This window comes from Rhinatrema bivittatum, chromosome 8 (genome assembly GCF_901001135.1).
Source record: "Rhinatrema bivittatum chromosome 8, aRhiBiv1.1, whole genome shotgun sequence".
NCBI lineage: Eukaryota > Metazoa > Chordata > Amphibia > Gymnophiona > Rhinatrematidae > Rhinatrema > Rhinatrema bivittatum.
The window spans coordinates 74,521,341-74,547,599 of record NC_042622.1 but is presented as its reverse complement, the minus strand read 5'-3'; the positions used below and the strand labels follow the sequence as shown (position 1 = coordinate 74,547,599).

The 26,259-nt window shown below is 42.6% G+C and overlaps 1 protein-coding gene across 2 annotated transcripts in view; it reads right to left on the bottom strand.

Moving 5' to 3' along the window:
* The window catches only part of SLA2 (Src like adaptor 2), a 69,219-nt gene extending 43,263 nt beyond the window's left edge, over window positions 1–25,956 (bottom strand). Inside the window, exon 1 of one of the 2 annotated variants that reach the window (XM_029614684.1) lies at window positions 25,741–25,956. The gene's annotated coding sequence lies outside the window, so the exon portion shown is untranslated. Of the gene's footprint in view, window positions 1–21,863; window positions 22,062–25,740 lie in introns of those variants that run through there. The other variant, XM_029614683.1, reaches the window with a different exon arrangement.
* Between the last annotated feature and the right edge of the window lie 303 nt (window positions 25,957–26,259).

Genomic DNA, 26,259 nt, shown 5'->3' with positions numbered 1-26,259 from the left:
AGCACAGACCAGGAACAACACTCCTGGGGAAGCCCTGGAGCCAGCCGTATCATTCCTCGTGGATGCCGCTTCGGATCTGGTATGCTCAGCAGCTAGAGGAGTCTCATCCGCCGTGGCGGCCAGAAGACAAATCTGGCTCCGAAACTGGTCAGCCGACACATCCTCCAAAATGAGACTCACAAGGATGCCTTTCAAGGGAACACTCCTGTTCGGAAACGAACTAGAGAAACTAGCCAACAAGTGGGGCGAGTCCCCACTGCCACGGCTACCGAGGACAGGAATAAGAGAAACCAGCGATCCTTACCCCGGACCTCAAGGGGCAGAGGATCACAGCGCTTCAACCCATATAGAAGCTCATATCAAGCGGCACGCCCCGCAGGCCGGAGCCAGTCCTTTTGGAACAAGCACAATAAAAGGGGAGCCAGCTCGGGCCCCTGCCCCAGCCGCACCCCACAATGAAAATCAGTCGACCCATCCAAAGGAAGAAGCCATAGGGGGCAGACTGGCCCTATTCTACCAAAGATGGGTCGAGATAACTTCAGACAAGTGGGTCCTATCCATCATTCGAGAGGGATATTACCTGGATTTCCACCACCTTCCTCCTGACAAGTTTGTGGAATCTCCCTGTCACGACCCTTCCAGGAGAATGGCAGTAGAAGCTACACTGACCAGATTACTAGCTTTAGAGGCTATAACACCGGTGCCTCCACAACAAATAAATACTGACCATTATTCCATCTATTTTATCGTTCCCAAGAAGGAAGGAATGTTCAGACCTATCCTGGACCTCAAGGCGGTCAGCCGTCACCTGAAGATTCCTCGCTTCCGCATGGAAACCCTACGCTCGGTGATAAGGGCGATACAACCGGGAGAATTCCTTACCTCCCTGGATCTGTCGGAAGCCTACCTACACGTTCCGATCCATCAAGAGCATCAGCGTTTTCTACGCTTCTCGATCCTGGACCATCACTACCAGTTCCGGGCACTACCTTTCGGGTTAGCCACTGCACCCCGGACGTTCACCAAGATCATAGTAGTGGTGGCAGCAACACTGAGGAAGGAAGGAATCCGCGTGCACCCTTATCTATACGATTGGCTGATCAGAGCGAAATCCCCAGAAGAAAGCCACCAGGCAACCAACAGAGTCAAAACTCTACTCTACTGGAGAGCCTCGGGTGGGTGGTCAACACAAACAAGAGCTGCCTGCAGCCTTCCCAATCTCTAGAATACTTGGGAGTCCGGTTCGACACCAAACAAGACAAGGTCATCCTGACACAGACAAGGAGATCAAAACTGATGACCCAGTTACAAACCCTGTTGAGCGAACTTCGCCCCACAGCATGGGATTATCTACAAGTTCTTGGCCTCATGGCATCCACACTGGAAGTAGTCCCATGGGCACGAGCTCACATGAGACCCCTACAACGCTCACTACTATCACGATGGAATCCACTGTCCCAGAACTACACCGTACGGCTTCAGCTCCTGGACAGAGTTCGGGCCCAACTACGATGGTGGCTACAAGAAGCCCACCTGAGCCAGGGAACGAGACTATCCTCCCCAACCTGGATCCTACTCACCACGGATTCCAGCCTACGAGGATGGGGAGCACACTGCCAGGAGCTAACTGTCCAAGTGTCGGGATGGAATATCAATCGCCTAGAAGCCCGGGCAGTCAGACTAGCCTGCCTAAGGTTTGGTCACAGACTCCGAGGCAAAGCGGTGAGAGTAATGTCGGACAACGCCACAACAGTGGCCTACATCAACCGTCAGGGAGGAAGCAGAAGCCAACAGGTGTCTCTGGAAATAAGACCCCCTAATGTCATGGGCGGAAGTGACCCACTTAGTACGGATCCTCAATTCCACTATGAAGCCTCCACTACTTCTTTCATCCATCCATGGAGAGCCCTTACCAGGTGAAGTAACATTACGCACCAAACCAGTGTGTCTACGGACCAGTGCCCTCCATTTTGAGACCATCTCCTTCTTTGTTTTAGAGAAGGCCATGCACCCTATAATACTGGGATTACCTTGGTTGCAGCAGCATATGCCTCAATTCAATTGGGCTACACTGGAACTGTCTAGATGGGGCCCAGACTGCCATGATAAATGCCTGAAGGAGGTAGTTCCGTTACCCTATATGCCTATCACCCCAGTGATGCAGGGGTTGCTGCCTCAATATGCATTTTTCCAAGATGTCTTTTCAAAAGAAACTGCAGATGTACTTCCGCCTCACAGACCTTATGACTGCGCTATTAATCTAAAGCCTAATACAGAACCACCCAAGGGTAGAGTGTACCCCCTGTCCGTGGCAGAAAATAAAGCCATGTCCGAATATATTCAGGAAAATGTCCAAAAAGGTTTTATAAGACCATCCAAGTCCCCTGCTGGTGCAGGTTTTTTCTTTGTGGGCAAAATGAAAGGTACATTACGTCCATGTATAGACTACAGGGGCCTCAATGAAATAACAATAAAGGATCGTTACCCCCTGCCTCTGATTTCAGAGCTATTCGACAGACAAGGAGCTCAAATCTTTTTCAAACTGGATCTGAAAGGAGCCTACAATTTACTTCGCATTTGAGATGGCGATGAGTGGAAGACAGCCTTCAACACTCGGGACAGTCACTGAGTATCTAGTGATGCCCTTCGGCCTGTGCAACGCCTCGGCTGTCTTTCAAAATTTAATGAACGACATTTTCTGGGATCTCCTCTATAAGTGTGTTATTGTTTACTTGGATGACATATTGATATTCTCGCAAGACATGACCACTCATCAGGAGGATATTAAGAGAAGGAAGACACATTCTCCTACTTTGCTTCCTGAGCAAACTGCGCTAAACAGAAGACACCGCCGGGTCATCCATAGGGTCTACTCCAACCCTTGCCAGTGCCAGAACAACCCTGGACACATATTGCCACGGACTTCGTGGTCGATTTACCATCTTAAGAACATAAGAACATAAGAAAATGCCATACTGGGTCAGACCAAGGGTCCATCAAGCCCAGCATCCTGTTTCCAACAGTGGCCAATCCAGGCCACAAGAACCTGGCAAGTACCCAAAAACTAAGTCTATTCCATGTAACCATTGCTAATGGCAGTGGCTATTCTCTAAGTGAACTTAATAGCAGGTAATGGACTTCTCCTCCAAGAACTTATCCAATCCTTTTTTAAACACAGCTATACTAACTGCACGAACTACATTCTCTGGCAACAAATTCCAGAGTTTAATTGTGCGTTGAGTAAAAAAGAACTTTCTCCGATTAGTTTTAAAAGTGCCCCATGCTAACTTCATGGAGTGCCCCCTAGTCTTTCTACTATCCGAAAGAGTAAATAACCGATTCACATCTACCCGTTCTAGACCTCTCATGATTTTAAACACCTCTATCATATCCCCCCTCAGTCGTCTCTTCTCCAAGCTGAAAAGTCCTAACCTCTTTAGTCTTTCCTCATAGGGGAGTTGTTCCATTCCCTTTATCATTTTGGTAGCCCTTCTCTGTACCTTCTCCATCGCAATTATATTTTTTTTGAGATGCGGCGACCAGAATTGTACACAGTATTCAAGGTGCGGTCTCACCATGGAGCGATACAGAGGCATTATGACATTTTCCGTTTTATTCATCATTCCTTTTCTAATAATTCCCAACATTCTGTTTGCTTTTTTGACTGCCGCAGCACACTGCACCGACGATTTCAATGTGTTGTCCACTATGACACCTAGATCTCTTTCTTGGGTTGTAGCACCTAATATGGAACCCAACATTGTGTAATTATAGCATGGGTTATTTTTCCCTATATGCATCACCTTGCACTTATCCACATTAAATTTCATCTGCCATTTGGATGCCCAATTTTCCAGTCTCACAAGGTCTTCCTGCAATTTATCACAATCTGCTTGTAATTTAACTACTCTGAACAATTTTGTGTCATCTGCAAATTTGATTATCTCAAGAGGGAACAACACTATTTGGGTAACCGTAGATCGGTTCTCAAAGATGGCTCATTTTGTGGCTCTCCCAGGCTTACCCACCGCCATGGAGCTCGCTAAGCTATTCATTACGCACATCTTCCACCTGCATGGCTTGCCTAAGCACATAGTCTCCGATCGAGGAGCCCAATTCACGGCTAACTTCTGGAAGGCACTACGTAAGAAGTTCAATATTTCCCTCGACTTCACCTCCGCATACCATCCATAATCCAATGGTCAAACAGAGGGGATGAACAGGACTTTCAAACAGTTCATTCGTGCCTACGTGAACTCTCGCCAGAATGATTGGAGTGAACTGTTGCCCTGGGCAGAATTTGCCATTAATTCTCATCCAGCAACATCCACTGGATCAACACCATTCGAAGTAGTCTACGGACGACTACCACTGCCACTTCCATTATCAGTGTCATCCCCAGCAGCTCAATCTACTGCCAAAGATATCCAATAACTTTGGACTCAGACAAAAGAGATGCTTGTTAAAGCAGGACTTTGAGAAAAGAAAGGATACGATGCTCATCACTGCAAGGCTCCAGACTTCAAGCCTAGTGATAAAGTCTGGCTTTCCACGAAGCACTTAAGACTTAAACTGCCTTCAGTTCGATTTGCTCCTCGCTTTGTTGGACCGTTTCCCATTCTCCAACGACTGGGCAATCTCATCTACAGTCAGAAGCTATCATCTACTTCAAAGATTCACAATGCATTCCAAGTCTCACTAATGAAGCCAGTGATCCTTAGTGAGTTCTCCAACAAGGTACCAGATGTTACACCTATTGATGCTGAAGAAGACATTGAATAAAAAGTAGACGCAGTTCTCGATGTGAGAAGACGAGGTAGAGTATGGGACTACCTCCTGTCATGGGAAGGGTATGGCCCTGAAGAAAACTCAGACACCAATGTCTAATATCCTGGATAAAGAGATGCTACAGGACTTCCATCACTTGCATCCTCAAAACCCAAGACCTGGTAGGAAACAGCATGGACCCCCTTTGAAGGGGGGTACTGTTGTGTCCGTCGGTCCTTGACGGCTTCGCCCCGTTTGCCTCACCTCATTTTCGGCTCCTCCCACTTACCTGGGAAAGATGGCTACCGCAGCATCGTCAAGCCAACTTCTCTGGCATCCCCAGAACAGCTATGGTGCAGCCTCCTGCCATTGCTCCTCCCAGGTACCTACTAGGGTGCGCGCAACTCACATCTTTGTACTACCCTTGGCGCGAACCTCGAGGGCGTTCCCTCATGCTGACGTCACGCCATCCAGGTATATTACCTTCACTCATTTGCTAGCTCCCCGAGTTAGCAAGGGCTCAAATCCGTTCCTGTCTACGCTACTCTGCCGCTTCCGAGCTGCCGATGGAAGCTCTCTCTGCCTTTGGGGTATATGCTAACCTGGGTACCCGCTCCTCAGGGGCCCTCTGCTTTATTTCAGGTGCCTTACAGGGAACAGGTACTCACTCCTCAAGGGCCTGCTCTCCCTGCCTCGGTGCCTGTAACTTCTACAACATATCTGGTGGAATCGCATACCAACAGCTAACACCTAGTGAGTACTCTAACTCTCAGTCTATCTCATCCACAGTATCTCCTCGTTGGGAGACCTGCTGCGGAACCTCCTGACATCAAAGGAGAGAAGGGCTCCCTCTGCTGAGGTCCCTGAGACTACAACCACAGACTGCCTCACTACTGCCACCTCTGGTGGAGATTTTCAATAAAGAACCTTCCTGTGTTTTGTGTGTACGAGTCTAGCCCAGTGCTGTGGCTCCTACCTGTGGGCGTGGTCATCTCCACAGCACCCAAGGATCCACAAAACACATGTTATCATAAGAGAAAATATTTTTTTTACTCAACGTATATAATAAGCTCTGGAATTCGTTGCCAGAGGATGCGCTGAAAGATATTAGTGTAGCTGTGATTAAAAATGGTTTGGACAAATTCCTGGAGGAAAAGTTCATAAACCAGTATTAAGGTGGAGCTGCAGATATTTACTGCTTATTCTTTGAATAAGCAGTATGGAATTTATCTGCCCTTTGGGATCCTGTGAGGTACCTTTGACCTGGCTTGGCCACTATTGGAAATAGAATAATGGGTTTGAAAACAGCCACTGCTATTACTAGCAACAGTAGCATAGGATAGACTTAGTTTTTGGGTACTTGCCAGGTTCGTATGGCCTGGATTGGCCACTGTTGGAAACAGGATGCTGGGCTTGATGGACCCTTGGTCTGACCCAGTAAGGCAATTTCTTATGTTCTTATATTTACAAAGTTGCTATGAAGGGGGAGGCGTTATTGCTAGGTGATTTCAATCTGTTGGCTGTTGATTGGGACATTCCAGCTGCAGTGTCTTCTAAAAGCACTGGATTCTCTGCAGGGAAAACTGTTCTGTCAACTGATAATGTAAACCCACACAAGAAGAAGTGATTTAATTAATAACAAAAGACTGCAGGAAAAGGATAACAGGCAACAATATATAGAAAAGCTAAGAGAAGTTGGGAGCGTAGTCAGGAGAGCAAAGATGCAAATGGGGGGGGGGGAGATAGTAACAGGAGGAAGTGCAAAAGTGGCATTGTGAGACTCAGAGGAGAAAGATAGGAATATGTAGAGGCTGATGAGAAAAAAGTGGAATTGGCTTAACAAATATTTCTGTTTGGTGTTCACTGAGGAAGGGCCAGGAGTAGGACCACACAAGATGGACACAAATAAGATTAGAAGTGAAGTACGCCTCAAATGATTTTCAGAAAGGTGCAGACCTTTTCAAGGCTCCTTTAGAGTTGGGAATAGTTCTGGAATGCTGGAGACAGGCGGAAGTGGTTCCTCCTCACGAAAGAGGAAGTAAGGAGGAGGCTGGGAACTACTGGCCTCAGTGGTAAATATCTTATTTATTTATCTAAGCTTTTTATATACCCCATCGTTCCAGAGGTAGATCACAATGGTTTCCATATATAGCATTGAATTACATTGTAAAAAGAAGGTAATAGTAATTTCTAACAGTATTCGTAAACGTGTATAAATAATAGTTATAAGAAAATAGTAATTATGTATTTATTTAAGAATTTTTCTATACCGATATTAGTGGCGACATCATATCAGTTTACAGCGCAACTACAGAATGGAAATTATGATAAACAGGTAAAAAAGGGGGGGGGATTACATGGGAACCGAGAAATAGCAATGAACGAGAGAGTACAAACGCAACAGGCTGCTTGGAAACAAGTGCAGAGCAGTAAACAGCAAATACAGCTGTAACATAACTTTGTACATAGTTTCAGTTAATTGCTGGAGTAGCAGGGGAGAGGAGGAAGCAGCGGGGCTATTGAGGGTAAGCTTGTTTGAAGAGCCAAGTCTTTAAGCTAGATCTGAATTTCAAGAATGGATCAGAAATTCCAAGGAATGAATCAAATAGGAGCTGTAGAAATTTATAATAAAACAAAAGGAGAAAAGGGTATGATCTGTTTCTTGACTATACAAAGTAATTAAATAAATTAATGGAATCACTGCTAAAACAAAGGTTATATATTTTCTGGAATCTAATGGATTACAAGATCCAAGGCAGCATAGTTTTATCAGATGTAGGTCTTGTCTGACAAATCTGATCAATTTCTTTGCCTGGGTGACCAGAAAGTTGAATTAGGAGGGAGCTTTAGATGAAGAGTACTTGGATTTCAGTAAGGCCTTTGACACAGTCTGGCATGAACAACTTATTAATAAACTGAGCCCCTTTTAATATGGGCCCTAACATGACAGATTGGGTTAGAAACTGGTTGAGTGGGAGGCAACGAAGGGTAGTGATAAATGGAATTCACTCCGAGGAGAGGGGCATTACTAGTGGTGCTCCACAGAGAATGGTTCTTGGACCAATTCTTTTCAACATTTCCGTAAGCGACATTGCAGAAGAACTACTGGGAAAGGTTTGCCTTTTTGTGGATGACACCAAAATCTGCAGCAGGGTAGACACCCAGGAAAGTGTAGAAAACATGAGGAGAGATCTAGCAAACCATGAGGAATGGGCTAGCGAACATTTAATGCTAAAAAGTGCCGAGTTTTGTATTTGGGCTGCAATAACGCAAGGAAGTGGTATAGTAAAGGGGGGTGAAATGCTTCTATGTATGAACCAAGCATGGGATCTGGGGTTGTCTGTATCTTATGATCTCAAGGCAAGCAAACAAGTGGAGAAGGTGTGTCAAAAGCCAGAAAGATGCTTGGGTGTGTAAGGAGAGGAATGGTCAGCAGAAAAAAGAAGGTAACATTGTTCCTATATAAGTTCCTGGTGAGACCTCATTTGGAATACTGTGTACATTTCTGGAGACCACACCTTCAAAAGGATATAAATAGGATGGAGTCAGTCCAATCAATGGTTAATAAAATGGTCAATGGTCTTCACTGTAAAGCATATAGGGACAGACTTACAAATCTAAACATGTGTACCTTAGAGGAAAGGCGTAATAGGGGAGATATGACAGCCTCCCAGTGGAGATGATGGAGACAAGGACAGTATTTTAATTCAGGCAAACATGGGACAAACAGGGATTTCTGAGGGTATGGTAGTGGATGGGCTGTATGGTCTTTTTCCTCGGTCATGTTTCTCTGTTAAATACAATTAATCCCTTCCCCGAAGATTTTACAATGTTAAGCACCTGAGGCAATGGGAGATTAAAGTGACTTGTCATAGGCATGATTTGAACTTGGCTCACCATTCTTTACTTTAACCACTAAAACCAGTCTTTTTCTCACTATTGCTTTTTTCTTCCATGCAGAGACAGGCATAGAGCAAAGTCTAACATCTGGGCTCCTTTCAACAGAACCATGTAACTATGTAACTCTGGCAGAGAACAGCACAGTCTGATGATCGGATCCCGTCTTTAAACTTGTCTTCTGCTGTTACCTAAGAAAAATAACTTGCCACAATAGTCCAGTCAAAAAGCTATAGAGCAACAATGGAAGAGAGGAAAAACATGTACTGTATGAATAAATACGAACATAATCTGTTATGCTCAAAGCATGCAGCTTTCCATTCCTGCATGATCAGCCCAGCAACTCTCACTGGTAGAGACTGGAGGGAGGTCTGAGTGCATCACCTCTGTGACATATCTGAATCCCTGCCAGCCTTGAAATCCAGAGCTCCAGTACTGCCATGAAGCCACAGAAATATGAAACTAACTAGCATCCAGAATATGTCAATGGGCAATTGAATTGGTTCATTGGATCGCTATGGTATGAAATGCCATATTTGCAGGTGCCCCTCTCAGCCTGGGAAAGGTGGTCTTGATGACAAAAGGATCTGTCCAGGACCAAGGATAAAAGATGATGGATTAAGCTGTCATATTGAACAAGAAAGCAGATTATTTCCTAATTATACACACCCAACAGTCTGTGTGCTGGTGAGCAGCTGGCTGTCTCGGTTGAAATTGGTTTGCTCTATTGATTTAGTTGTGCTAACAGGAAGCGATGAGTTAATTGCCCTTATTAATTAAATTCATGCTCTAATCACAACTTATTTCCCATTCTGATGTCAATATTATTTTTTTTATTTGTCTCTAAAATGTATAAAACTACCTATCCATTACAGGCTCCAGGTATGCAACATAACATTCAACAAATAATACAAACAATACAATACCTCACCATAATCACAACATAACATACAAATAACTTTTGAATAGTAAACCTGACTATCCAGAAAGAGCAAACATCTCTAACTCAGTAGAGACCTCATTTACATATTTTTTTGGGTGATGTGCTTTCTGACAATTGACACTATTCTCTTCACCAATACAATAAAACTGTACTCCAAAAATGACTGAACTCTGATTACACCATATTATGCCTTAGAATCTTTTCTTAATCGATCCCCTAAAGATTCCTTAACTTTGGCACAAACATTTCTACTGAAAAGCAGTCTAAAATGGACACCAGCAGTGTCCAGAAAATCTAGGCTGACTACTGATGAGAGGTGAATGTTGCAGAGGAACCTTGTTTAGAGTTTTAAATCGGTTTGCACAAGTTTCACTGCAGGCTCTGATATCTTTTACTGGACCAATAAAAGGAAGTCATGCATAGATGCTATCATATATTAGCTTTCAGAGCCTCAGCGGTTCCTTTCTCAGATGCTCCATAATTTTACTTTACAAGTTTCTGTCTACAGAAATTGAAGATACGCACTTCATTGTGAACTTTACCCACCACTATGGATATGCAAGCTGATGAAACTCAAACCAGGAGGATTCTAGCTTAGTTGAATATGATATAAAATATAGATTTCTCAGAGATATGCTAGGAAAATCGATCAAATATTAAGAACATAAGAACATGCCATACTGGGTCAGACCAAGAGTCCATCAAGCCCAGCATCCTGTTTCCAACAGTGGCCAATCCAGGCCATAAGAACCTGGCAAGTACCCAAAAACTAAGCCTATTCCATGTTACTGTTGCTAGTAATAGCAGTGGCTATTTTCTAAGTCAACTTAATTAATAGCAGGTAATGGACTTCTCCTCCAAGAACTTATCCAATCCTTTTTTAAACACAATACCCACCACAGATATAAAAAAAACTAGCCACCACAACCTCTCCGACTTTAACAAAAATCATTAATCTATCATTAAATGAAGGAAACATGCCAGATTCACTAAAAGGAGCAATAGTAAAACCAATTTTGAAAAAAAAGAACAGTGATCCACTCACCCTGAGCAATTATAGACCAGTATCAAACTTACCACTAATTACAAAATTAATAGAAAAACCATACAAAATCAATTAGCAGAACACTTAGAGGACAATAATATTCTGTACCCCATCACAACATGGATTTCGCAAAAACTATAGCACTGAAACACTACTACTTACGCTAACTGACAACATCATGAGAGGTTTCGACAGCGGTAAACATTACATTTTAGTAATGCTGGACCTATCAGCGGCATTCGACACAGTAAATCATGAGATCCTATTAAATAGATTAGAAAAAATAGGACTATGCAACACAACAATCAAATGGTTCAAATCATACCTAGATAACAGATATTTCCAAGTGCAAATCAAAAAAGCAATGTCAGAAAGAATAAACCTTCAAACAGGAGTTCCGCAGGGATCAGCCCTATCTGCCACACTATTCAACATATACATGCTGCCGTTATGCCACCTGCTAGCTGGTCTGGGCATCTCACACTACATATATGCTGACGATATTCAATTAATACTTCCAATTAATGACTCAATTGAGAAAACATTAACCTTAGCCAATATGTATCTAGATATAATAAAACAGCTCTTAAAACAGATGGAATTAGTTATTAATAGAGAAAACAGAATTCCTACATCTTGAACGAAAAAACATCACAATCATTCAAAACCCAATCACAATCAATAACAACCAAAAAATACAACTAGCAGAGAAAGTACGAAACCTTGGAGTGATTATCGATACGGAACTAAGTATGAAACAACATATCTCTCTAAAAGTAAGAGAAGGTTACGCCAAACATGACTTTCAGAAGACTTAAACCACTACTATCACCAAATGACTTCTGGTCAGTACTACAAGCATTAATTTTTTCAAGCACTGATTACTGTAATGCCCTTCTACTAGGATTACCCCACACCACGATAAGACCTCTACAGGTATTACAAAACACAGCTGCAAGAATTTTAACCGGTAAAAGTAAAAGAGACCATATCACCAAAACCCTAATTGAACTACACTGGCTACCCATTGAACAAAGAATTCAATACAAGACTCTTTGCACCATACATAAATTAATACACGACAAAAAGGCAGAATGGCTGAACACAGCCCTTCACGTACACGTCCCTAATAGAAACTTGAGATCAGCAAACAAAGCCCTACTAACTATTCCCTCAGTAAAAACAGCGAGACTAAAGCAAGTAAGGGATAGGGCCCTATCCCTGGCAGGACCTATAATATGGAACACAATGCCTTTAGAAATCAGAACACAAAGAGACATCAAAGCATTCAAAAAAAGTTTAAAAACATGGCTATTTAAGCAAGCATACCACAAAGGGAATGAAGAATAGAATCCAGGGAATTGTATGATGCAGTCCGAAGAACTCCCACACACACACATCAGCTTACTCGAATGGTGTGTGTGTGTGTGTGTGTGTGTGTGTGTATATTTTATTTTACTTTACCTCTATTAGATTGCAACAACAGAGGACAAGACTTAAGTGTTAATTTATCTTATAGCCGATATACTTAAAGTAGATATGACTTATCACAACCACTGAGTAATATTTAATATGAAACTATGTTACAGTATTTGATGGCACCTGTTTAGTTAAGATAACTCATCACATTTAAGTTTGAAATTATGTGCCTTATTGTGAACCGTTGTGATGGCAACTAGCTTAACGACGGTATAGAAAAAGATTTTAAATAAATAAATAAACAGCTATACTAACTGAACTAACCACGTCCTCTGGCAACAAATTCCAGAGTTTAATTGTGCGTTGAGTGAAGAAGAACTTTCTCTGATTAGTTTTAAATGTGCCACACGCTAACTTCATGGAGTGCCCCCTAGTCTTTCTATTATCTGAAAGACTAAATAACCGATACTGATTCACATCTACTCGTTCTAGACCTCCCATGATTTTAAACACCTCTATCATATCCCCCTCAGCCGTCTCTTCTCCAAGCTGAAAAGTCCTAACCTCTTTAGTCTTTCCTCATAGGGGAGCTGTTCCATTCCCCTTATCATTTTGGTTGCTCTTCTCTGTACCTTCCATATTTTCCTGTGGATCTGCTGAAGGTTCTGCTTTGTGAGTAATTTTCAAAGCCACTTTATGTGCATTTATGGCTGTACTAAAATACTAATTGCCTGGGGCTCAGTGCATGTAGAAATGTATATGTAACCTGTTTACACAAGTGGTTTCATGCGAACTGAGCCAAGGCATACCAGGGGATAGAGATTGCACTTAAGTGCAAACTTTTTAATTTAAAAAGTACCGTATATGTGTTAAGTGTGCAATTATGGAGCATCTGAGAAAGGAACCGCTGAAGAAAGGTGTAATTTTACATGAGAGAATGTTGTGCAGTACTCTGTCAATTTCCCGAGTATTTTCCAAGCAAATTTACATATGTAGATTTGCCTTGAAAATACTCTGGACTCTGCATGTACAATAAGGGGTAGATTTTCCACCGGGCGCGCCGACGTGCACATGGTAGAAAATCCATGAGCCGCGCGCACATGCGCGTCAGATTTTATAATCCGTGCGGGTGGTGCGTGCAAGGGGGGGGGGGGTGAAATTATGCAACCTCCGCGCAGCGATGCATTCAGGCCATCCCCAGTTCCCTCCCAGTCCGATCCAATTAAGGAGTGGACTGGGAGGGAACTTCCCTAACCCCTTTCTACACTCCCTCCCTCCTCCCCACCTTTTTTTTTTTTTTCAGTTTGTTGCAGAACTTACTTCAGATCCCGAGCTGAAGTAAGTTGCGCGCGCTGGAGTCTTCGGGACAGCGGTCTATGGCGCTGACCTGGCCCACCCTGCCCCCTCCCCTCCCCATCCCCCCGGCCCGCCTCTTTGAAGAGGCCCGGCAGTTGTGCGTGTACTGGCGTTTACGCGCGTGGCTGGGCCTCTTCAAAAATTCGCCTGGTGCTCGCAAGGCCCGGCCACGCGCATAAACACCGGAATATATGCGTGTAGGGATTTTAAAATCCGCCCTTATATGCACACTTTACCACTATGAAGGTTGTTTGAAAATCACCCTCCTTATGAGCACTTTCTTTAAAAGAGGCTCATTGAACCAAATTCATCAAATCTTCAAGAAATAATCTGGGTTCATTGAAATGTTGTACAAACTTATTTTAAAGAACTTCACATACCACTAAGGATTCCTACCTTTTAAAGATAAAGTTCCCTATGCCCATCCCTTAACTGACAGTGCTAAACAAGTACAGTGATCACAAACGTGTTACAGTCAGTAGTTTGCAGCACTCTGAATTTCAAACCTCAGAGCCGTGATCTGTGAAAGGATGTAGTGAAACCACCTGTACAAGCTTTTCAGAAAACAATTTTCCAACCGCATTCTGAAGGTTATAAAAACAAAAACTGAGCAACAGGACAGAAATAAATAATGCAGCCTAAAAATGTTTTTTACAAAACAAAAATATAATAAGAAAAATAACAGAGTACTTTATAATTTAAAAAAACAACAAATCCAACAACTTCTAAAGAGCTAGTTGCCTTGACCATGTTTCTCTTGTAACAGACTCCACAGTTTGATTTGCATTGAATGAAAAAAAAAAAAATACTTTTAGCATGAGCCCTCTCCGCCATCTCTTTTTCCAAGCTGAAGAGCTCTAATCTGTGTAGCCTCTCATCACAGGGACATGTTTCATCCTCAGGGGCGGCTCAAGGCAATCTGCTGCCTGAGGCGAGGAAAAAGAAAAGCCCCCAGCCCCCAAGGCATAGTGCAGGTTAAATTACAGAGACAGCTCTGACTTGGAGTCTAGCCCTCTTGGTGATTTGAAATGCTGGAGAAGGGAGGATGCGAGGTCAAGGTTCCCAGGGGAGTGGCAGAGATAGAATGCTAGAGATATTCCAGGAAAAATCCCACAAAAAAGCAAGATACTTGCAACCCTTTTGGTATTAGGCTATTGTAAAGTGTGTTAGGTGTGAGCTTGGCCCTCAGAAAGCTATGAATAAACTGAATTACATATTACAATACAGTAAGCCTCCCATACCAAAACAGCACTAACTACCAGAGCTCAAACAGTATCAACCCTATCCATGAAAAGCAACACTGCAGATATTACATCAGGCCCTAAAACACCACTACATCTCCTATTAGGAAAGCAGAACAAGCCAGGAACATAAGAACTTAGTCAGACCGAGGGACCATCAAGTCCAGCATCAAGTCTAGCAGTGGCCAATCCAGGATACAAGTATCTACCAAGTACCCAAACATTAAATAGATCTCATGCTACTAATGCTGGTAATAAGCAGTGGCTATTCCCGTAAAGGCAGATTTTAAAACGAGAACGCGTGCGGTTCCCGGTGTGGGCACATGGATGCGATCATTTTATAACATGCATGCATCGGCACGTGCATGGTATAAAATACGATGTTTTGTGCGTACATGTACGTCATATTTTAACATCTGCACATGCATGTGTGTGAGGTCCATGACTCGCGCACGCATGTGAGGAATTTTTTAAAGTATGCACAGCGATGCAATCGGGCCTTTGCCCAGTTCCCTCCCAGTCCGCTCCAATTAAGGACCGGACTGAGAGGGAACTTTCCTTTAGCCCTACCTACCCTTCTTCCCCTCTCCTCCCCAACCCTAAACTAACCCTTCCTATCCCCTTTTTTTAATTTTAATACTTACTGCTCCTTGGGAGCAGAAGTAAACTCAGTGTGCTGGATGCTGCTGGCACGTGCTTCCCTGGGACAGCAGCTAATGGTGCTGTCCCGGCCCGCCCCACCCATCCCCACCCAAACCACACCTCCGGTGCACTCCTTTTGCAGGGCCTGGCACTTCTGTGTGTAACTGAAATTATGAGCATGGCAGGGCTTGTTCTAAAATGCACGCGGCGTGCGCAAGACCCAGCCACGCATGTAACCCCCGGTTTTTACATGCACGACCCATTTAAAATCAGGCCTTAAGTCAACTTGACTAATAGCAGTTTATGGACTATTCCCCCAGGAGCTTGTCTAAACGTTTTTTAAACCCAGCTATGCCAACTGCCTTAATCGCTTCCTCTGACAATGAATTCCAGAGCTTAATTGTGTGTTGAGTGAAAAAGAATTTTCTCAGATTTGTTTAAATTATGCTACTTTCTAACTTCACAGAATGCCCTCTAGTCCTTGTATTATCTGAAAGAATAAACAACTGATTCACATTTACCCATTCTAGTCCTCATGATTTTGTGGACCTCCATCATATCCCCCTTTAGCCATCTCTTCTCCAAACTGAACAACCCTAACCTCTTTAGCCTTTCCTGATAGCGGAGCTGTTCCATCCCCTTTATTATTTTGGTTGCCCTTCTCTGTACTTTCTCCAGTGGAATTATATCTTTTTTGAGATGCGGCAACCATATTTGGTTCTCCCTCGACATACAAAATCCATTGATAAAGATAATGATGTATAGAATGTATAAAGTTCCTGTCTCTGCCCTTTCTTCCTTTTGCTGCTGTCAAACCTGACAGATACTACCTCATATGTTGTACATAGTGTCTCCTTACATTGACTTTGTTATGGTATTATTGTTTATTGTATTTTCTTCATTTCAGTTCATTGTAAGCCGGCATGATGTGCCTTACGAATGTCGGCAAAAAAAAAGCCTATAAATAAATAAATAAATAAAAACTTGTCCTCATTAAATTTATCTGCCATTTGGACATCCTGTCTCCCAGTCTCACAAGATCCTCTTGCAAGTTATCACAATCTGCTTGTGATTTAACTATCCTGAATAAATTTGGGTCATCTGCAAATTTGATCACTTCACTCTTCGTTCCCCTATCTAGATCATTTATAAATATATAGATCCCCACACAGAAAGTACATGCTAGCAGAATACTTCACCTCAGTCACACATGCAGAACGTAGACAGATCCTCACCAAATACAGAATAGGGAGGTCATAAATTATAAATAGAAACATGTGAACAAAACTGAACTGGAAACCACAGAAAGCAAGACAAGCAGAACAACAATGGAAAAAGAAAAACATCATCATTCCTTATAAAACATAGAACAATAAAAACATAAAATATAAATTATAATACTAAAACCATACTAATAAAAAGAATATTTCAAAACAGCTGCTGAACAGAGCATCCAACAATCAAAAATTTTAAAAATTTAAAAAATTTCCCTATAAAATATTTTAAAAAAGCAGACCTATGAAATTCCATCCAATAATTAAAAAGACTAAAGGATTTAAAAAAATTATCCTGCTCTCCATACCTAAGAACTGTTGATTCCAGTCACCCTGAGATTGTTGTGAAGTAGTCAGAGGTGGTGACCTGAACAAACTTTCTTCTCTCTTTTATATACAGACACTCTAACATACATGTTCATTCTTATTCACACTCTCTCATATGTTCACTCACAAACGGTCCCTGACACTCACACATGCTGATTCACTGCTCGCACACACGCTCTCATGCCCATACACATACAAGCTCACCAACTTTCACATATGCTCTCTCTCTCATACTCACATACTGACTCATGCTCTCTCTCAGCCACACACTCACTTGTTCACCGACGCTCACGTGCTGTCACGCTCATAGTTGCACATGTGCACTGACTCATGCATTCTCACAGCACTCACTGAAACACACACACTCACTCTCAGTCAAAAACACACATTCATTGACTCAGGTGCTTTCTTTCTTTCTCTCCCTCTTCTCCCCTCTGAATAAATTTAAAAAATTTGTTTTTCCTTACATTGGTTGTCAGGGGGACCCAGGCAGGGCGCCAAGATTAGGATTTGGATGGGCTGCCTGTTGCTGCTTCATTTCCCCCCTTGGTTAGGGAAGGAGCGGGTTGAAAGGTCCCGATGAAATGCGGCTGAGAGCAGAGTTGGCCTGCTCACTGGCTCCCATCAGCTGCCAGCAGACGTACGTGAGAGAAGGAGCCTGGAGTGCGGCAATGGTGGAAAACAGGTGCCTGAGCAGGACAGTGGCAGTGGCAACGGCAAAAGGCACATGAAGCCGCCACTGCTGTTACTGCTGCCATCACTGCTGTGCCGGTAAAAAAAAAAAAAGAAAAACTGTCAGAGTGAGTTCAGAGCCTCCGGGGATGCTCCCACTCTGTGATAGAAGATTGTGCGGGCCCCGGTGTTGTGGCTCCACGAGTTTGGGGCTGCAACGACCAACCCAACCCCATAATCCTCCTGCCTACTCTTTCTTTCTTGCTTACCACAGGGCTGAGGACCCTGTGGGCTTGTTAGCAGAGCTGCCCATTGATGAACCTGAAGGCAGGGTGAGGTGGACATTGATGGAGAGTTTTGAAGGGCAATTTTTGCCGCCTCAATCGTTTGCCGCCTGAAGTGGCTGCCTCACCCTGCCTCATTATAGAACCATCCCTGTCCATCCCCTTTATTATTTTTGTTGCCCTCCTCTGCACCTTTTCTAGTCGCACTATGTCTTTGTTGAGTTGGGACAACCCAAACTGCACATAATACTCAAGGAGTGGTTACATTACGGCTCAATACAGAGGCAAGATGATATTTTATGTTTTATTCTGCATACTGAGCTGAGGATTTCAATATATTGGCCACAAGGTCCTTTTCCTCAGTGGTGACTCTTAATATGGAGCCAAGCATTGTGTACCTGTAGCTGGGATTATTTTTCCCCCATGTGCATCACTCAACAAAAAGAAAAATTATACAAACACAAGCAAGATTGGAAAATTGTTTCATTTTCATAGCATAATATAAAAGATGAAAATGTTGCCAATGTGCTTTAGAATTTTCTAATGTTTGCCACAAAATCTACCACTGTGCTGCCCCAGCAAACTGTGGGGCTATGGTGCTCTGACCTTACAGTCGGAGGAGGGCCTGGGTTTGACAACACCAACAGTGCTTAGTAGAGAAAACCCCTAAATCCATCACTGACCACAGCTACATTAATAGTGAAACTATTTTAAAGATTTGGAATATATGGTAGTTTTTAAGATGTATTTTTGCAATGCTAATAGCCCCTGATCCTCAAGTACAAATATACTTGCATCAGCGTCCACTGGATGTGCTTCCATAACCCCCGATCCAAAACGGGGATTAGTGCATCCAAAGCGCGCACCCAAAGCGCCGAGTAGCTAATAGCGCTCATAACATGGAAATTCATGCAAGTAAGGCTATTAGCTAATCCCTGCGATCCAATACATTTTCCGCACAGCCAAAGCACCCTTGCAACGTGGCAAATTTTACGCCAGCCCGGGGATGGTATAAAGGTATGCCACACTCAAGGGCACATTGAAAAAATAGAGAAATCCTGCTTTTGGTGATTCCTCCTAATAGTATTGTATCGAAACGTTGTAGGAGGACCCAAATAAAGCAGTATTTTTTTTTTTTTTAAAAAGTGGACGTCCAATACACAAACAAGATACATGATCCAGGCTGTGCATCTTGTGCGTGTTTATGCCGGTAGTGGTTTGGCAGCCCACTTGACAGCCACCTCTCCTGTGCGCCCGTTACTCAGGAGGCGCCAGGGACGCATTTGTCCCTCCTTTTTGGTGCAACCCCTCATTTTAATATTGGATTGCGAGCCCAGGAGAGGTGGCTGGGTGTTTGTTAGGAAAACGGGTGCCAAACACCGAGAGCCCGTCTTCTGCGCACATTTATTGCATCAGCTCCTTAGTCATCTATAACCACCTCGTTGTTCCTATTAGTGGCTCTGCCCTCACCATGGCAGCAAACCTGCTCTTTTTATGTTGGCTCACAGGATTCAGCTCGTTGAACTTAGTCCTGGTATTGTCTATGGCCTTGGGCAGGAGACAATAATCCTACAATGCAGGACAGAGGACAATAAGCCTAAAATTTCTGGCTACAAAGAACCATTTTCTGCTCTGTCCTGCAATAAAAATAGTGTTAAACTCCCAGGTGCATTCCTTTATTGAATCTAAACCTCATGAGCATGTTTCTCAAATGAAGCAGCCATATATCTGGTCCAGGTACTTTTTATAAAAGAAGAACTGCGAAGAAGTGATAGAAGAGGACCCCAATTGTACTAGTAATGTGACTCTTCTTAACATGCCAATGTTGCAGATTCTTTTAACAGCAAAGAAAATATTCAAGAATTAAATACCTAATGGCAAGATCTTTTTTTTTTTTTACCCAAAGGGTTAATCTGATTATTTTCTCTCTTATCACAATCAATCAATCAACCTTGAAGAGCTCACAATTCATGCAACATCTGCATGAATTGTTTACCTGAATTGTTCCTTCAGTTATACCCTATGTTAAATGTAAACCGATCCGATATGGTTATTTACTATGAAGGTCGGTATAAAAAACTGTTAAATAAATAAATAAATAAATAAATAATACTGTTGGAAAAGAGCTTGCAATGATCAGATCCATACATTCTCCTGAGTTAAGTCTCTTTCTCATTCCATATTAAATACCTTTACAGCCATAACTAAGCTGTACTGCTTACTTTGTAACTACACGACCGCATTGTGCACCTTTCGTGATATAATTTATTACACGTTACCATTTTTACAAGAAATTGAATTTCTACAAGCAAGGGGCTTAAGTTAAGTCAATTAACAAATGCAGAGGACTCTGATGGGAAAAGGCAGAACTGAAACTTTTGGGCATGTTAGGTTCCTGTCGGGCATCTGGGAATTCAGAACATCCATTCTGGTTCCCCAGAGCAGAGTGTTACCCAGAGTGTCAGAACACGTGCCCGGGTGCTTCAAGCATTTCCATTTCCACCCAGTCAGTATCATGCGCATGGAAAGAGGTAACACAGAAAACATCATTTTACTTTTAACTGCAAGTCAAAATAATCAGAGTGCCTAGATTTATATCAATTTCAATTTGTTCAGTATTGATTCAGAATCCTTAAAACAATACTATAAGGGAGGTCAAGTGATGTGGTGAGCCTGAGAGGTCATGTTTGTCAGAGCTCCCGGTGCCACGCCTCCTAATCTTCTGCAATCCACCCCCAAAAGAAGCTAGAGCTGGTGGAAAAATTACAAGACGCCGAGCATTTATGTCAATTGATCGTTTTATGCAAAAATCTCCCAGTAATATGTCCATAAAAGGGGCAAAGAAGGATAAGAAAGGATGCCTGGCTGTTCACCAAGGCATACAAAGATAGCCAGGATCAACACAACAGCCCCTTACCAACCAACCTCCTAATCAAAAATCAACATGACCACATACCTCAGACAACATAACTACCTGAACTCTCATCTTTACTAAATGCAAAAATACCATCACCAATTATCATCTACTACCTATTATTACCTTCTAACGTTAACAAATTCACCTAGAGCTATACCATTATCTAACCTGCTGATACCGACCTCTAATGTATCTACACCCATACTTATGTTTCAACTTGTGATAATGTTAATCTTTGTTCTCTCCATTTTAAATTGTCCGTCGAAGATCGAAACTTGTAAACCTTTGTGATGGCGAACCCGAATGACGGTATATAAAGTTCGATAAATAAATAAATAAAGATAAAGCTGGAGTGGAGAAAGGTAAGATGGCCGCCGCTATGGGAAGTCAGATCCAGCCTGCTCTCTCCAGTGAAACGATAGAACGGACTGAGGCTGCTCTTTCACCAAGCTCAGAACAAATTGCTGAGGCAACGTCTGCTAGTTCAGATTTTAATTCACAAATGGAAGGAGCTGAGGGAAGAATTTCCGTCATTGAAGATGGGGCAGTGGCACAGGAAGGCCGGCGTTTTAAGCTGGAAAAAATGGGCAAAGATGCAGGAGGAAATCACTCCAGAAGAAATAATATTGGCATAGTCGGATTCCCAGAAAAGATCTCAGAGTCTTCTTTGCCTAGTTTGTTTGTTTGTTTGTTTTTTTTAGAAAAATGGATCCCTGAAGGTTTAAGGGGCCCAACTTGAAAGACACTATGAAGGTGGAACATGCACACAGTCTAGGAAGTAAGAAGGTGGGGGAAACACGACAGAGAATCACCTTGGCAAAAATATTACATTTTGCACACAAACAGGAAATAATTGCAGGCATGCTGGAAAAAAGAGAGATTTAAAATACAAAGAGAATACTATCTGCCTGTTCCAAGATTACTCTGTGTCAGTGTCTGCAAAAAAGGTGTGCATTTAATCTCTTATGTGCTACACTAATCCAAAAACAAATCAAGTTCTCCCTTCAATATCCTGCACAGCTCCGAGTATGGGTGGAAGGTAAGGTGCAGCTATTTGTTAGTAGGCTCTAATTCCTTACCTGTTCTGGTTGCTGATATCAGAGGAAACAGTTTTCAGTTTTTCTTCTCCTGCACCCAAAGGGAGTCGTTTGCAAGTTTCAAGCAGAGTTGTCAGAATTTTCTGGGACTTTAAAGTTTTCTTTGAACTTCAGTTCACCAAATCATTGAGGGCTGTTCTTATAGCTGGGAGGAGAATCCCCAATTCACAGTCTCTCTGGCTCCAGACATGTGCTTCGTAGGCAGAAACCGTGATCTGGGTGAGCTACAGATGCACCCTGGCTTCTAGCATGAGCATAAAACAATGCTGCCCCTCCCAACTGGTTGAGGAATCAGCTTTCAATCACTCTTTATACCGATATCAGTGGCATCAAGGAGTCAAGACACAGGATTGCCAACAGCAAAACCTCACAATTATAACCTTGGAGTTATGTGGGGAGTGTATTGAACTCCTAAATTGTCACATTGTTGTGTTAAGAAATGGTGTTAAGACTGATCTTTCCAACACATGCTGATAGCCAGGAAGATGCTCTATCTTTCTAAGGGGAGAAGGATTAAAGCTGTGAGTATAACAGTAGTTCACACCGAGGTGAATTACTTTTGGAATAAGCTGGAATCGACTGACATCATGTCATGCGGGGCAGTCGAGTTCAGTTTAATCAAACTTTAAATTCAAACTTGCTATGTTGAGCATTTTGGTTTATAGCATTGCCATTTCCTACTTTATACCTTTACAAGCAGGGTTTAATATCTTATTTATTTATTTAGTATGTTTTTATATACCGAGGTTTGGCACCGGCCTTCACTCTGGTTTACAGGTATAACAACAGTTTACATGAACAGTCGAAACAGTTTACATTAATAACTATGGGAGACAGCCCAGGCCTTCTCTCCGGAATCCAGGAATAATAACGGTTTACATGAACAGACAAACGTTTTATATTAATAACTGTGGGAGAGGGTATAACAAGGGTTTAATTCAATAATCTTGCTATGTACATTAATAACGAAAGGCGGGATGGATTTGTAGTTATAACAGCTAGCTTACTGGATTTCACAGATCTTGAATGTTTGAGCTGGGAGGAGTGTCACCCGTACACATACAATGGACATCCTGCTCACAGACTGCTTTGGTGTTTGTCTATATAGGGGAGAAGGGATTACAGTGAGGTAGATTGGGGAGGGGGAGGGGATTTGGGAGGGGATTTGGGAGTGACATGGGGCAATTCTTAATAGGGTCTCTGAAATTAAGTATCTGAAGCTAAAAACTACTGAAGGGCAAATTTATTTAGGGCCAGAATCAAGGAAAAAAGGATGTGGGACTAGGCTGGGGGTCCTGCATTTGGGATAAGCTGTTTTTCTCTCTCATTAAAAAGGGTAATCAGTGCACTGAGTGATCTTGTGAAATTGTCTCTTTAAATGTTAATGGGCTTGGCTCTCCCATAAAAAGATAAAAAAAATAATGCAAATACTAAAGAAAAACCAAGCTGGAATAGCATGCATTCAAGAAACTCACCTCATAGATGTAGAAAGTCAGAAACTGAAAAGAGAATGGGTGGGGGCCTGGAGAAAAACGGAAGCAGCCTTCCTAATTCATAAGAACTCCAGCCTACAAGTGATGAAGGGAATCAAGGATCTGGAAGGGAGATTTATAGTTCTCACAGGGAAATTATTGGGCACAGAGGTTACTATATGTAATCCATAGGCACCTAAGAAATATGATCACAGTTTTTTGGGTTTTTTTTGTAAAAGTGGTAAATCTCTTGATTACAAATGTGAAAGGGAAACTAAATCTTGCAGGTGATTTTAACTGGGTTCAGGATCCCTTACTAGATAACTCTCCTACTCCCAAAAGGGTTGGGAGTAGAGAGGGGCAGGGTATCATTTTTATGCCAGAAACTTCAGGTTCTAGATGCCTGGCGAATTCTGAACCCTGAGGTGAAAGACTTCACATGTTTTCAGAGCGCATGTGTCTCTATCTGGAATTAATTATATCTTAACTTTCCAAGAATGGTTTCCCAGTGTTGCCTCGGCAGAGATCGGAACTTCAGGAATCCCGGATTATGCGCCTATTTGGATTGTCCTTAGATTGGTAGAGAAAGAAAAGGGGGAGAATATAGGGACACTCCCAGCTTATTTTAAGGGTGACCTTGATTTTCAGGATTTTTTAACGAAACAAATGGAAAGAATGTCTCGAAAATGGCTAGATATTAAAACGCCACTGCGCGTAAAAACACAAAGATACGCATAGGGCCGAGCTGGGTGCATGCCGCAGTGATTTTTAAAGGGCCCTGGCCGCGCACGTTTTTCAGTGTACGTAATGAAGACCGGCTTAAATCAAAAGGGGCGAGCCAGGGTGGGCCGGGGGCTGGCTAGGACTGTGCCATTTTGTGCTGTCCTGGCCAGTTAGAGGGGGCTTAGGGGTCGAGGTGGAGAGGGGAAAAGAGAGGAAGAAAGGAAGTTAGGGGGTTAGGGAAGTTCCCTTTATTGGAGCGGACTGGGAGGGAACTGCGGAAGGGCCGGTTGCGTCGCTGTGCGCTTTTTAAAGAAAATCCTTTCCCTTGCGCGCGCGAGTCAGAAACCGCGCTCACATGCGCACGCCGATATATATCGGGTGCGCAGCAATGTGCGCATGTTATAAAATCGCCTTATCCATGGGTGCCCACCAGGAAGCACTGCGCCTTTAAAAAAAACTTACTCCATATAATGGGCAACATGCAGACTCTCCTGGATTATTTTGGGAAACCAGCAAAGCTGTGATGCTGGGGGGGGATGTAACATCTTATCTGATTAGCAGGCCAGCAGGATTAAACAAGACGGTTTTGCAGTTAGAAGAAAAGTTGTGAGGGGTGAAGAAAAAAAGATGATGGGGCATTTGACAAAAGAAAGTAAAGCTGAGTACTGGTCTATCTTATGTTTACATAAGAGGGCACAAAAGATGCTGCAGCACTCCCAACATTATTTTTTCAAGTTTGGTTATGTCCAAAGATACAAAAATTCTGGAGAGGGACAGAGGAGTTTTGTTTCAGGTTGCTCAAGGTGGTACGTGGAGGAGGGCCAAGGGTCTGGCTCTTCCGCACCTATGATGGGGTTCAGCCTACTTTAAGTTCTGAACAGATATGGTTTTTAGATAAGGTAAGCTTAATTGAAAAGAAAACAATTCTAGCTACATGGACAGGACAGAAGGAACCTAAACTGGCTCAGTGGAAATCTAGATTGGTTAAGATGTTAAGCTCTGAATTTCTTTCTGCTAAATCCTTATCTAAAAGAAAGTATGAAGACATGTTGGATGTGTGGCAACACCACATTGTTCGCCTCTCACCAGCGATGCACAATGTAATATTACATCTCTAATGCATTGGATATGAAAATGTGATGATGGTTTTACGGCTTGATATAGCGTACTATGCTGGCCTATTCTCACACTGCCTCTAGTATTTACAGTGTGGGCTGACACTACTGTCCCACGTGTGGCAAATGTGAGCATTTATGTGATCAATCTTACCCTCTAATGTGAGGCTTTGTTATACTTTGATTACAACTTGTTAAGTTTTATACTATTAGAGATAAGTTGCGAGAGATAACAGATACTTTATAGAATAAGAACAGAGAATTGCAAATGAAGAAAGAAAGGGGAGTTTTAACAAGCTCCTTTTTTCTTTAGGTTCTTGGTTTTACACTTTGTATAATGGAGATGTTTACCCCACCTCACTGTGTTCAGTCTTTTGATTTTTGTAACTCACTGTTTCAAAACTCAATAAAGAAGTTATAAAAAAAAAAATTCTATACAAATTGAAATCCTCAAAACATAAAAGTATACAATTTAAAATAAAATGTAAAATATATTTTTAAATATCAGCCAAAACTAAATACCATAAAATTAATACGTACTGTACTTACTGAATTATCATATTTGCAGAGTCCCCAGGATATATACTGGTTTTCCCATGAATTGGTGGATCTTTTTACTTCTATAAACCTTAAATGCAAAAGTGTGGAAATAAATTCCATAAATGATTCGGGTTCTAACTGTAGTTTGACTTCAAAACACCTAAAAACACTTCAAAAATCCCATCTATCCAAATGTGGAAGTGGCTGTCCCGTGTATCATGTGCATGGAAAGCAGCGCCTCGGCAGGATGCAGGGCATCTGTGTGTCAGCTTCCTGCTCCCTGCTCATTCTCTCGCGTCTGTCGCTAGCTCCGGGCTCAGGTGCGGCGGGCGCCAGCAGCGGGGAGGGGGCGGGGCCAAAGGAAGTGATTGATGGTCGGGCTGCTCTCAGCCGAGTGTATCTTTCCTGTGATGTCATGGAGGGGGACACTGCGGTGAATGCTGACGGGATTCCTGCTTAGGAAAGATTGTGGGTGTCAGTGTATGTGTTACACTGTTTGTATCACTGTGTACTAAAACTGGGTACCAC